Genomic DNA, 11,251 nt, shown 5'->3' with positions numbered 1-11,251 from the left:
CAAAAAAAGCCGATTTCATGCGCTATGGCTGCTGCCTCCACCATAGACAGAGCGGGAGCTGCATCCATAGCGCACAAATAATTGACATGCTCATTTTATGAACGCATGGATTTGGGTCAAAATTTTAGCACCCAAATCGCTGCGTTCATAAAAGCATTGTGCGCACGTGTCATGCACAATCTACATTGTGCAGGGGACGCAGGACGTATGCATTTACGCTGCAGTGCAATACGCAGCGTAAATGCATGGAAGTACGCAACGTGCGCATGAGCCCTTAGGGTATGTGCACAAGTATTAGGATTTGGTGAAAAATTTTCTGGATCTCTTGGCAGACATAAAAAGCAGCTGCAAAAATGTGTTTTTTGTGAAATGTGCAGGAAAAATGCTGGAAGAATCGACCTGCTGCAGATTTGTTTCTGCACAAAATCTGCAAGGTGAAAATAAGCATTGTGTGCACTATACTCAGGATTCACCTTCACTTTGCTGGTATCAGGAATCCCTTCAGGTGTTGTGACAAATCTTCACTCAAAAATGCATAAAAAAACCACTGCAAAAATGCAACATGTGCACACAGCCCAAGGCCTCCTACACACATCCAAGTCTCTGGTACATGTGATGTCAGTTTTCACATGTACCGGAGTTATGGACTTGGTCACACATGCCTCTTTTCACAAGGACTGTGTCCCCGTGTGGAGTACATGCATGTCTGTGTGCTCCACACGGTGACATGTCAGTTTTCTGCCTGCAGCATGGGTGTCACATGGACCACCACACACTGATGTGATCGGTGTGACACGTACTAAAAAAAACACCGTTCACATAAAAAAAAAAAAAATTATACTTGCCTGTCTCCAGCAACAGTCTCTGCCTCTACTGTTACTTCGAGGCTAACTCATCATGCTCATTACATATTCACTGCACTGACCGCGGACCCGGAAGTAACAGCAGCATCGGGGACAGGTAAGTATACCAGCTCATGCTGTCCGTGTGCTATCCGGATGTCACACAGATAACACAAGGACAGCATATATAAAAAAAACACACGTACGCACCTTCACCACGGACCGTGCAAAACATTTGTTTTGCACAGATGTTTGAAGGAGGCCTAAGGGGTACTTTGCACGCTGCGACATCGCAGGCCGATGCTGCGATGCCGAGCGCGATAGTACCCGCCCCCTCGCAGCAGCGATTTCCTTGTGATAGCTTCCGTAGCGAACATTATCGTTACGGCAGCTTCACATGGACTCACCTGTCCTGCGACCGTCGCTCTGGCCGGCGACCCGCCTCCTTGTTAAGGGGGCGGGTCGTGCGGCGTCATAGCGACGTCACACGCCAGGCGGCCAATCGGAGCGGAGGGGCGGAGATGAGTGGGATGTAAACATCCCGCCCATCTCCTTCCTTCCGCATATCCTACGGAAGCCGCAGTGACGCCGGTAGGAGATGTTCCTCGCTCCTGCGGCTTCACACACAGCGATGTGTGCTGCCGCAGGAGCGAGGAACAACATCGGACTGTCGCATCAGCTTAATCATGGATTACGCCGACGCTGCACCGATGACACGATTACGACGCTTTTGCGCTCGTTAATCGTATCATCGAGCCTTTAAACACTACGATGTCGCATGCGATGCCGGAAGTGCGTCATTTTCAATTTGACCCCACCGAAATCGCACCTGCGATGTCGTAGTGTGCAAAGCCCGCCTAAGGGCCAGTGCACAAGTTGCAAATGTTTTTTTCTGCTCAGATTTGTAAGTTTCCTGATACCAGCAAAGTGAATTAGAATCCGGAAGTGTTGTGCACATGTTGCTTATTTACTCCTTGCAGATTTGGTGCAAAAAATAATCTGCAGCATGTCAATTTTTTCAACGGTTTTGTTGCAGATTTCACTCATACTTATGAGGGGAAAAAATCAGCACCAAAAATGCTTTGAAAACATGGCAAAAACCATGCGCTTTTTGTTGATGCATTTTTCCTACCAAGAGATACAGAAATTTCTGCACTTACCGTGTGCACATAGATTAACATTCTATAAAAATCTAGGCCCCAAAATAGACATTACCACAGCCCTTAGCAAACTATGCTTTGAAAAGTAGCTTCAGTTTGAGATTCCTTAGGCCATGTTCACACGATTTGTCACTGATCCTTTTTTTGCTACAGTTTTTCCAAAAACATGGTAAAAACCTGTCAATTCTACTGTTTATAGAAAGTTGCGTCCAAATAAACACATAAGGGTACTTTCACGCTAGGTTTTATTTAATGTGTCCTGAACGTTTTTTTAACACAAAAACGTATCCAGTACAAATGCGTTTTCATTTCAATGCATTTGCAATGGACTTGCGTTCATGTGCATTCACATGTGGTTGCGTGTGGTACAGTCAGGATCCAGCGACTTCCAGTATTTTAACTTTTTTCAAAACCGCTACTTGTAGTGTTTTTTTAGCTGCGTCCAAATACTGCAAGTCACTGGATCCTGACTAAACAGCACGCAAACGCATGTGAACGGTGGCATGCTGATAGACAGGATCCTGCTTGCTCTACTGAGCATACCCAGAAACCAGCCTGGCGTAATCAGTATCTCTCTGCTCTCTTTCTCTCTCTCTGCTCTCTTTCTCTCTCTCTGCTCTCTTTCTCTCTCTCTGCTCTCTTTCTCTCTCTCTGCTCTCTTTCTCTCTCTGCTCTCTTTCTCTCTGCTCTTTCTCTCTGCTCTTTCTCTCTCTGCTCTCAAATTCAAATTCAAATATGCTTTATTGGCAGGACCAAAATACAATTAGTGTTGCCAAAGCAAGAGAAATACAGTAAGTGTGGTGGGAGGGGATCAGGGTTATGGGGAGTTGGGGGGCACAATTTGGGCTCTGACAGTCCATTTAGGGGTCTTAGGTTCCCCTCAGCTTATGACATGTGGTGACATATTGGGCGGCGATCTCCACCATTGATTCCTCTTCCCCCAGTAGGAAGCGGAGTTTCATGTCCTCATCCATGGATGGAAAGCCCGGGCTATGGGTGGTAAATTTCTGGAAGTGGGAGCCCCTCACTGCTGAGTATTTGTCACAGTGCAGTAGGAAATGCGTCTCGTCCTCCAGAGCCCCCTGCTGGCAGTGCTGGCACAGTCTGTTCTCTCGCGGCTTGTATGTCTGTCGGTGCCGCCCTGTTTCCACCTCTAGGCTGTGGGCACTCAGTCTGTACAGGCTCAGGGTCTGCCTGTCTTTGGGGTGGCGTAGCCTTTCCAGATATGGGGCCAGAGTGTAGTCCCTCCGCAGTGACCGGTAGATGGTGAGTTTCTGGGAGTTCTCTAATTCACTCTTCCAGTCCTCTATGTATTGCATCTTGCAGCTCTCTCTCTCTGCTCTTTCTCTCTGCTCTTTCTCTCTCTGCTCTTTCTCTGCTCTTTCTCTCTGCTCTCTTTCTCTTTGCTCTCTCTCTCTGCTCTCTTTCTCTCTGCTCTTTCTCTCTGCTCTCTTTCTCTCTGCTCTCTTTCTCTCTGCTCTCTTTCTCTCTGCTCTCTTTCTCTCTGCTCTCTTTCTCTCTGCTCTCTTTCTCTCTGCTCTTTCTCTCTGCTCTCTCTCTCTCTTTGCTCTTTCTCTCTGCTCTTTCTCTCTGCTCTCTCTCTCTCTTTGCTCTCTCTCTCTGCTCTCTTTCTCTCTGCTCTTTCTCTCTGCTCTCTTTCTCTCTGCTCTCTTTCTCTCTGCTCTCTTTCTCTCTGCTCTTTCTCTCTGCTCTTTCTCTCTGCTCTTTCTCTCTGCTCTCTTTCTCTCTCTGCTCTTTCTTTTTCTTTCTCCTCTTTCTCTCTCTGCTCTTTCTTTCTCTCTGCTCTCGCTCTCTGCTCTTTCTCTCTCTGCTCTTTCTCTCTCTGCTCTTTCTCTCTCTGCTCTTTCTCTCTCTGCTCTTTCTCTCTCTGCTCTTTCTCTCTCTGCTCTCTTTCTCTCTCTGCTCTCTTTCTCTCTCTGCTCTTTCTCTCTCTGCTCTTTCTCTCTCTGCTCTCTTTCTCTCTCTGCTCTCTTTCTCTCTCTGCTCTCTTTCTCTCTCTGCTCTCTTTCTCTCTCTCTGCTCTCTTTCTCTCTCTCTGCTCTTTCTCTCTCTGCTCTTTCTCTCTCTGCTCTTTCTCTCTCTGCTCTTTCTCTCTCTGCTCTCTTTCTCTCTCTCTGCTCTCTTTCTCTCTCTCTGCTCTCTTTCTCTCTCTCTGCTCTCTTTCTCTCTCTGCTCTTTCTCTCTCTGCTCTTTCTCTCTCTGCTCTTTCTCTCTCTGCTCTTTCTCTCTCTGCTCTTTCTCTCTGCTCTCTTTCTCTCTCTGCTCTTTCTTTTTCTTTCTGCTCTTTCTCTCTCTGCTCTTTCTTTCTCTCTGCTCTCGCTCTCTGCTCTCGCTCTCTGCTCTCTCTCTCTGCTCTTTCTCTCTCTGCTCTTTCTCTCTCTGCTCTTTCTCTCTCTGCTCTTTCTCTCTCTGCTCTTTCTCTCTCTGCTCTTTCTCTCTCTGCTCTCTTTCTCTCTCTGCTCTCTTTCTCTCTCTGCTCTCTTTCTCTCTCTGCTCTTTCTCTCTCTCTGCTCTTTCTCTCTCTCTGCTCTTTCTCTCTCTGCTCTTTCTCTCTCTCTGCTCTCTTTCTCCTCCCCCAGCGGCGTGTGCATTTGCAGGCTGTTCGGTTGACTCCCGATCACATGACTGCAATGCCCGTCCATAAACTGCAAGTGAAAGGATCCTGTATATAACACATACGTTTTCATGCGTTTTTCTTTGGAAAAACAGGATCCGCTTTTGCTGCAAAAAAACGCAGGACACGTTAAAAAAACGTAGTGTGAAAGCAGCCTATGTAACTCTTTGTGTGAACACGCTTTTATACCTCAACTAGCTTTTTCTGTATGAGATGTATACACTAGGGAGCGGAGTATGCACATAACACAATTCCGTGGGAAATTTAGCAATCCCCAACCATTTGTCCTGTCACATCTTGCACAAGGAAAGAATTCTGAGGTCAACCACTTAACTTGATTTTAATGCTCTTAAGTGGATTCCTGGTTTTCATAGTACTAATTTTTATTTTTTTAACGTGTCCAAGAACTAACAGGCAGGTAGCAATTGTGCCCAATGCTGATCTCTACCGGCAATTCAGCTTACTTTCTGTACACCGTTGTGCTGATTGACAGCTGGCTCCCTGGTGCCCAAGCTGGCTGTGAGTTGGCATGACATTGGCAGGGCCACCGCGTCGACAAAACAGCCTATTGTGTTTTTTTTTTTTTTTAAGTGTTTTGTTCGACTCTGAAACGCTTAGATTAATAAAACTGCTCTTGTTCAGCACCGTCATCTGCATTAGATATCTTGACCAGCAGCACAGCAGAATTATCCATATATCCCTTTCTACTATAGCAAATTGATAATGTGGGTACTATTCTCTGTGCGATAGTTTTTAATTTAGGCTATTGATGGCCTGAATTTCTTGCCATGAAAATTAACTTAACCCCTCCATGACCTTGGACGTACCGATATGTCCATAGTCGTGACTGTCCCTTTAATGCGGGCTCTCGCAGCAACCCTGAATGCTTCTCTGCACATGCCTGTTGATCTGATCAGCCAAGGTGTTCTGTCCTCCCTACATGTACATGAATCTCAAAATACCTTTAAAATAACCATGAAAGGTCACAGAAAAGGGAATTGAGTTTTTTTTTTCTCTTAATAAAATGTTAAATTTATTTACATTTTTAAAACTGCATGTAAAAACATATTCAACATCAATATAGGACATGATCTGATAATCCAAATAAATTGGCAGCGGTAAAACAGGAAGAATAAATAACTGATGTGAGGACCAATCATAAAAATATCTATCACTTGGTATATAACATATAATTTACAAAGTTCAAAGTGCATATATAGTTATGTATAATACCAATAGTGGAAGGTATATGAGCTAAAGTATAAAAGAAGTGACTTGTAGTAAGAAAGTGCATGTGCTGTGCAAAGGAATTCTTTTAGAGTCTGATATACCTTGTGAATGGTCCAGGAAATCCTGTGTATCGCTATAACCCGACGCGTGTTTCAAGCGTGCTTTTCTTAAGGGGTGCTAAAGGGGAGTGATGCTGATGGCTCTTAAATACTTTGCTTGGTTTGAAATTACCGCCCGTAATTAAGAACAGGTGTTGTTTCCGGTGCCGGAGCTTTTGTGGCGCATAAAGCACATGAGTACCTTCACTATTATTGACCTCCCCCCGTTGGTCACGAGACGCATAACAACCCGCGTCATCATAGTAATAGACGGTACGGAATGTCAGCGTGTATTTGCCGGCGGTGAACGGAGGTCAGTGAATGGAGCATGCGAGAGATGCGCACCACTGTATATGAGAAACAAAAACTTTGAGTTTGCATTCTAAATGTAGCCCACTAGTAAGGAAAAAGTATGTGAGTGTAAGATAATGAATTTAAAAAGTGAAATGCAATGCATAAATATAAATTGATAAGAAAATACATTCAATATTGGGCAAAAATTATATAAAAAAAAGTGAGTGTGTGATTGTGATTATAATAAAGTGGTGTGTGGAAATTAAATGAAATAAGTGAGAACAAATTATTTCGTTAGATAATGAATTGCGTATTGATAGCAGATGCAATGTGAAAATTTGTAAGCATACACTGAATAAGTTAAACGATGCAGTAAATATATATAACACTAAAAAGGAATAAACTATAAGTTGATATCATTCCTTTACAGTTTTTAAAGTAATTGTTTCTCCTTTTCTTGAGTGATTTTCTTCTGTTATATCTTTCTTTATTAAGCATCACGATATTATTCTTCAAGTGAAGTCAGAAGACCAACATCTTGCACAGATGGGAAAAAAACACGGGCCAAGATCCAGGTAAATTGCAACCAAACAAGAGAGGTAGATGGAACCTATAATGGAATATCAAATAATTAATAACTATTCACAAACTTTTTTTATTAATTTTTTTTTTTATCTATGTTCATGAAATATTTCTCAAATTTTTAACAAAATTCTTTAAAAAAATCTCTAAAAAACAATTTTAAGAAAGATACCCCTATAAAATTCACTTTATTTGTGTAATCAAGAATAAAGACTAAGATTTAAAAAAAAAAACATGTTAGGCAACCACGAACCCCCCCACCCTAAAAAAATTGTCCAATTCAAATGTAATGAAATTAGCTCCTAAATGTAAAATAAATGAATAACTCCTATTGAAAAAATCTTGCTGAATGAATTACAGTTATGAAGTCACCGCTATAAAATCGATACTATACAGATATTATAAAAAGGCCCCGAACCCGAAATTTTCATTTAGGCCCAACGGAGCTATACTGTTGAGTCTGTATATCCATTTGCTATCCGTTCGCGCTGGAGTTTTTTTCAAACAACCCCCTCTAAAGGCCCAGTCACACTAAACAACCAGTGATCCCAACAACGATACAACCTGATAGGGATCGCTGGTAAGTTGCTAGGAGGTCGCTGGTGAGATGTCACACTAAGCAACGCTCCAGCGATCCCACCAGCAACCTGACCTGGCAGGGATCGCTGGAGCGTCGCTACACGGGTTGCTGGTGAGCTGTCACACAGGCAGATCTCACCAGCAACCAGTGACCAGCCCCCAGCCAGCAGCGCTGTGTGGAAGCGATGCTGCGCTTGGTAACTAAGGTAAATATCGGGTAACCAACCCGATATTTACCTTGGTTACCAGCGCACACCGCTTAGCGCTGGCTCCCTGCACACCTAGCCACAGTACACATCGGGTTAATTACCCGATGTGTACTCTGCTACGTGTGCAGGCAGCAGGAGCCGGCTTCTGCGGACGCTGGTAACCACGGTAAACATCGGGTAACCAGGAAGCCTTTACCTTGGTTACCCGATATTTACCTTCGTTACCAGCGTCCGACGCTCTCACACTGCCAGTGCCGGCTCCCTGTTCCCTGCACTCCTAGCCAGAGTACACATTGGGTTAATTACCCGATGTGTACTGAGGCTACGTGTACAGAGAGCAGGGAGCCGGCACTGACAGCGTGAGAGCGGCGGACGCTGGTAACGAAGGTAAATATCGGGTAACCAAGGTAAGGGCTTCTTGGTTACCCAATGTTTACCGTGGTTACCAGCGTCCGCAGAAGCCGGCTCCTGCTGCCTGCACATTTAGTTGTCGCTCTGTCGCTGTCACACACAGCGACGTGTGCTTTACAGCGGGAGAGCAACAACTAAAAAATGTTCCAGGACATTCAGTAACAACCAACGACCTCATAGCAGGGGCCAAGTTGTTGCTGGATGTCACACACAGCAACATCGCTAGCAACATCGCTCGCTGCTACATCACAAAAGTTGTTCCTTATTAAATTAAAGTCATTCCATTGTTTGTTGAAGTCCGCTATTAGTCTTACTCCATTTTCCATAGTTTTAGTTTTGAAGGTTTGTTTATAAAGCAAATAATTCCTGTTCATTTTTTTGCCCTAGAATAAGCCTGCTTGATACATTTCTTGTTATAACCTCTTTCCTGGAATCTTTGTTGTAAATTCTCTGAGTGTTTCTCAAAAGATTGGTTATTAAAACAGATCCTTCTGGCACGTATAAATTAGCCAACCAGAATTCCTCTAATGGTGGCCCTGGGATGAGAGTAATCTGCTTTTAAGAAGGAGTTGGTGGCTGTTGGTTTGCGGAAAATCTCAGTAGAGATATCCCCATTGTCCATAATGGATATGCCAATATCCAAAAAATCAATCTTCTTACCAAACTTATAAGTGAGTTTCATGTTGATGGTATTATTGTTTAATTCTAACATGAATTTCTCCAAATCAGAGGTGGTACCATCCCAGACAAAGAGAATATTATCAATGTATCTCATCCATTGATGAACTTGTTCAATGCCCTGTATTTGTTCACTGGTAAAGATTTCCCTTTCCCAGACCCCCAAAAATAAATTTGCGTAAGAAGATGCGCAAGAGGCACACATTGCGGTCCCTTGTTTTTGTAAATAGACCTGTTTATGGAAGTAAAAACAATTATGCTTTAGAACTAATTCTTCTACTTTTAGAATTTATTTTGACATTCCAGGATCCATATTACTACTCTTAAGGCCACGTCACACTAAGCAACATCGCTAGCAACATCGCTGCTAAGGAACAACTTTTGTGATGTAGCAGCGAGCGATGTTGCTAGCGATGTTGCTGTGTGTGACATCCAGCAACAACCTTGGCCCCTGCTGTGAGGTCGTTGGTTGTTGCTAAATGTCCTGGGCCATTTTAGTTGTTGCTCTCCCACTGTGAAGCTGTGTGTGACAGCGACAGAGCAACAACTAAATGTGCAGGCAGCAGGAGGCGGCTTCTGCAGACGCTGGTAACCACGGTAAACATCGGGTAACCAAGAAGCCCTTACCTTGGTTACCCGATGTTTACCTTTGTTACCAGCGTCCGCCGCTCTCAGCGGTCAGTGCTGGCTCCCTGCTCTCTGCACACATAGCCACAGTACACATCGGGTAATTAACCCGATGTGTACTGTGGCTAGGAGTGCAGAGAGCAGGCGGACGCTGGTAACGAAGGTAAATATCAGGTAACCAAGGTAAGGGCTTCTTGGTTACCCAATGTTTACCGTGGTTACCAGCGTCCGCAGAAGGCGGCTCCTGCTGCCTGCACACGTAGCAGAGTACACATCGGGTAATTAACCCGATGTGTACTGTGGCTAGGTGTGCAGGGAGCCAGTGCTAAGCGGTGTGCGCTGGTAACCAAGGTAAATATCAGGTTGGTTACCCGATATTTACCTTAGTTACCAAGCGCAGCATGCTTCCACGCGGCGCTGCTGGCTGGGGGCTGGTCACTGGTTGCTGGTGAGATCTGCCTGTGTGACAGCTCACCAGCAACCTGTGTAGCGACGCTCCAGCGATCCCTGCCAGGTCAGGTTGTTGGTGGGATCGCTGGAGCGTCGCTTAGTGTGACATCTCACCAGCGACCTCCTAGCAACTTACCAGCGATCCCTATCAGGTTGCATCGTTGTTGGGATCACTGGTAAGTTGTTTAGTGTGACTGGGCCTTTAAGAAACCAGGCAATTCCTTTGAGGCCATCTTGGTGTCGTATAGAGGTGTAGAGTGCCTTAATATCTGCTGTGACCAAAATCATGTTCTCTGTCAAATTTAATTGGTCTAAGTGCTGCAGGGCCATAGTGGTATCTTTTAAGTAGGAGGGTAGAGAAGCAACAATGGGTTTAAGGAAATAGACTATTCTTTGGCAGATTACCTCATTGAGGTCATCATTGCCCGAGACTATGGGTCTGCCTGGGGGGGCCTGTAAATTTTTGTGCACCTACGGGATGATGTAAAAAGTGGGCAATTTGGGATTCAAAAGACTGATATGTTTAACCATTTCTTCAGAAATAAGTCCTGTTTCATAAGCTTTTTCAAGAATAATCAATAATTCCGCTTTGAATGACATAAGGGGGTTTGTGGCAACTTGGCGTAACATTTCTTGTCCTCCAGCAAAATGCGGGCCTGTTTAATGTACATGTGGTTAGGCCAAATTACCACATTACCCCCCTTGTCAGCCTGTTTGAATACCACATCATCCCAATTTTTCAATTCTTTAAAGGCTTTTTGTTCCTCCCAATTCAAATTGTGTGTCCAGGATGGTTGTTTTGCAAGCCTCTCTATATCTTTAGTAACCATTTTGGTAAAGATATCAACCAAGGGACAAATGCCTAAGGATGGAAATGTTTTGGATTTATGGTACAAATGTGATGGAAATTTACTGACCTCAGTTGAGAGTTCATTTTCATCAAGGAGAGATTCCAAAGTAACCAATGCCTCCAGTTCCTCCCTGGTTTGGAAAAGAGAATTTGATTTGAAATGTAGTTTTTAAGGAGGACCTTTCTGGCAAATAAATGGATGTCCTTAATCGTTAGGAAAGGATCTAGAGAACGGGCAGGAGAAAAAATTAGGCCTTTGCATAAAAGATCATATTGTGCATCATTTAAATGTGCTTAGATAAATTAATCACCTTAATTTGCTCCCTGGGTTGTTTCTGCTTGCCTGCAGTCTTTGATTGAGGAAAGTTTTTTTTTTCTTTTGCCAAATTGTCTGGTAATAAGGCCATAGGAATTATTGGCCTCATGGTCACTGGCTGATGTATAGCCTTCTCCAATGGAACTAGAAGAGGTTATGGAACCTCTGCGCATCTGAAGGTTAGCCTGAGGCGATTTTTTTTATACTGCCAACGAAAGATTTTCTTATTCTTGTAATCCTGAACATCCCTAAAAAATGTTTTCTTTTTATTGGTACTAATGTCTTGCTCC

The 11,251-nt window shown here is 43.9% G+C and overlaps 1 long non-coding RNA gene across 1 annotated transcript in view; it reads right to left on the bottom strand.

Annotated features, from left to right (window-relative positions):
* Positions 1–5,696: 5,696 nt before the first annotated feature.
* Positions 5,697–11,251, bottom strand: part of LOC142294569 (uncharacterized) — a 29,977-nt gene continuing 24,422 nt past the window's right edge. Inside the window, exons 2-3 of the long non-coding RNA XR_012751306.1 lie at positions 10,713–10,776; positions 5,697–6,869 (exon numbers count right to left, since the gene is read on the bottom strand). This is a non-coding gene — a long non-coding RNA (uncharacterized LOC142294569). The remainder of the gene's footprint in view (positions 6,870–10,712; positions 10,777–11,251) is intronic.

This window comes from Anomaloglossus baeobatrachus, chromosome 1, assembly GCF_048569485.1.
Source record: "Anomaloglossus baeobatrachus isolate aAnoBae1 chromosome 1, aAnoBae1.hap1, whole genome shotgun sequence".
NCBI classification, from domain to species: domain Eukaryota; kingdom Metazoa; phylum Chordata; class Amphibia; order Anura; family Aromobatidae; genus Anomaloglossus; species Anomaloglossus baeobatrachus.
The sequence above is the reverse complement of the archived record's forward strand: the minus strand, read 5'-3'. Positions and strand labels throughout refer to the sequence as shown.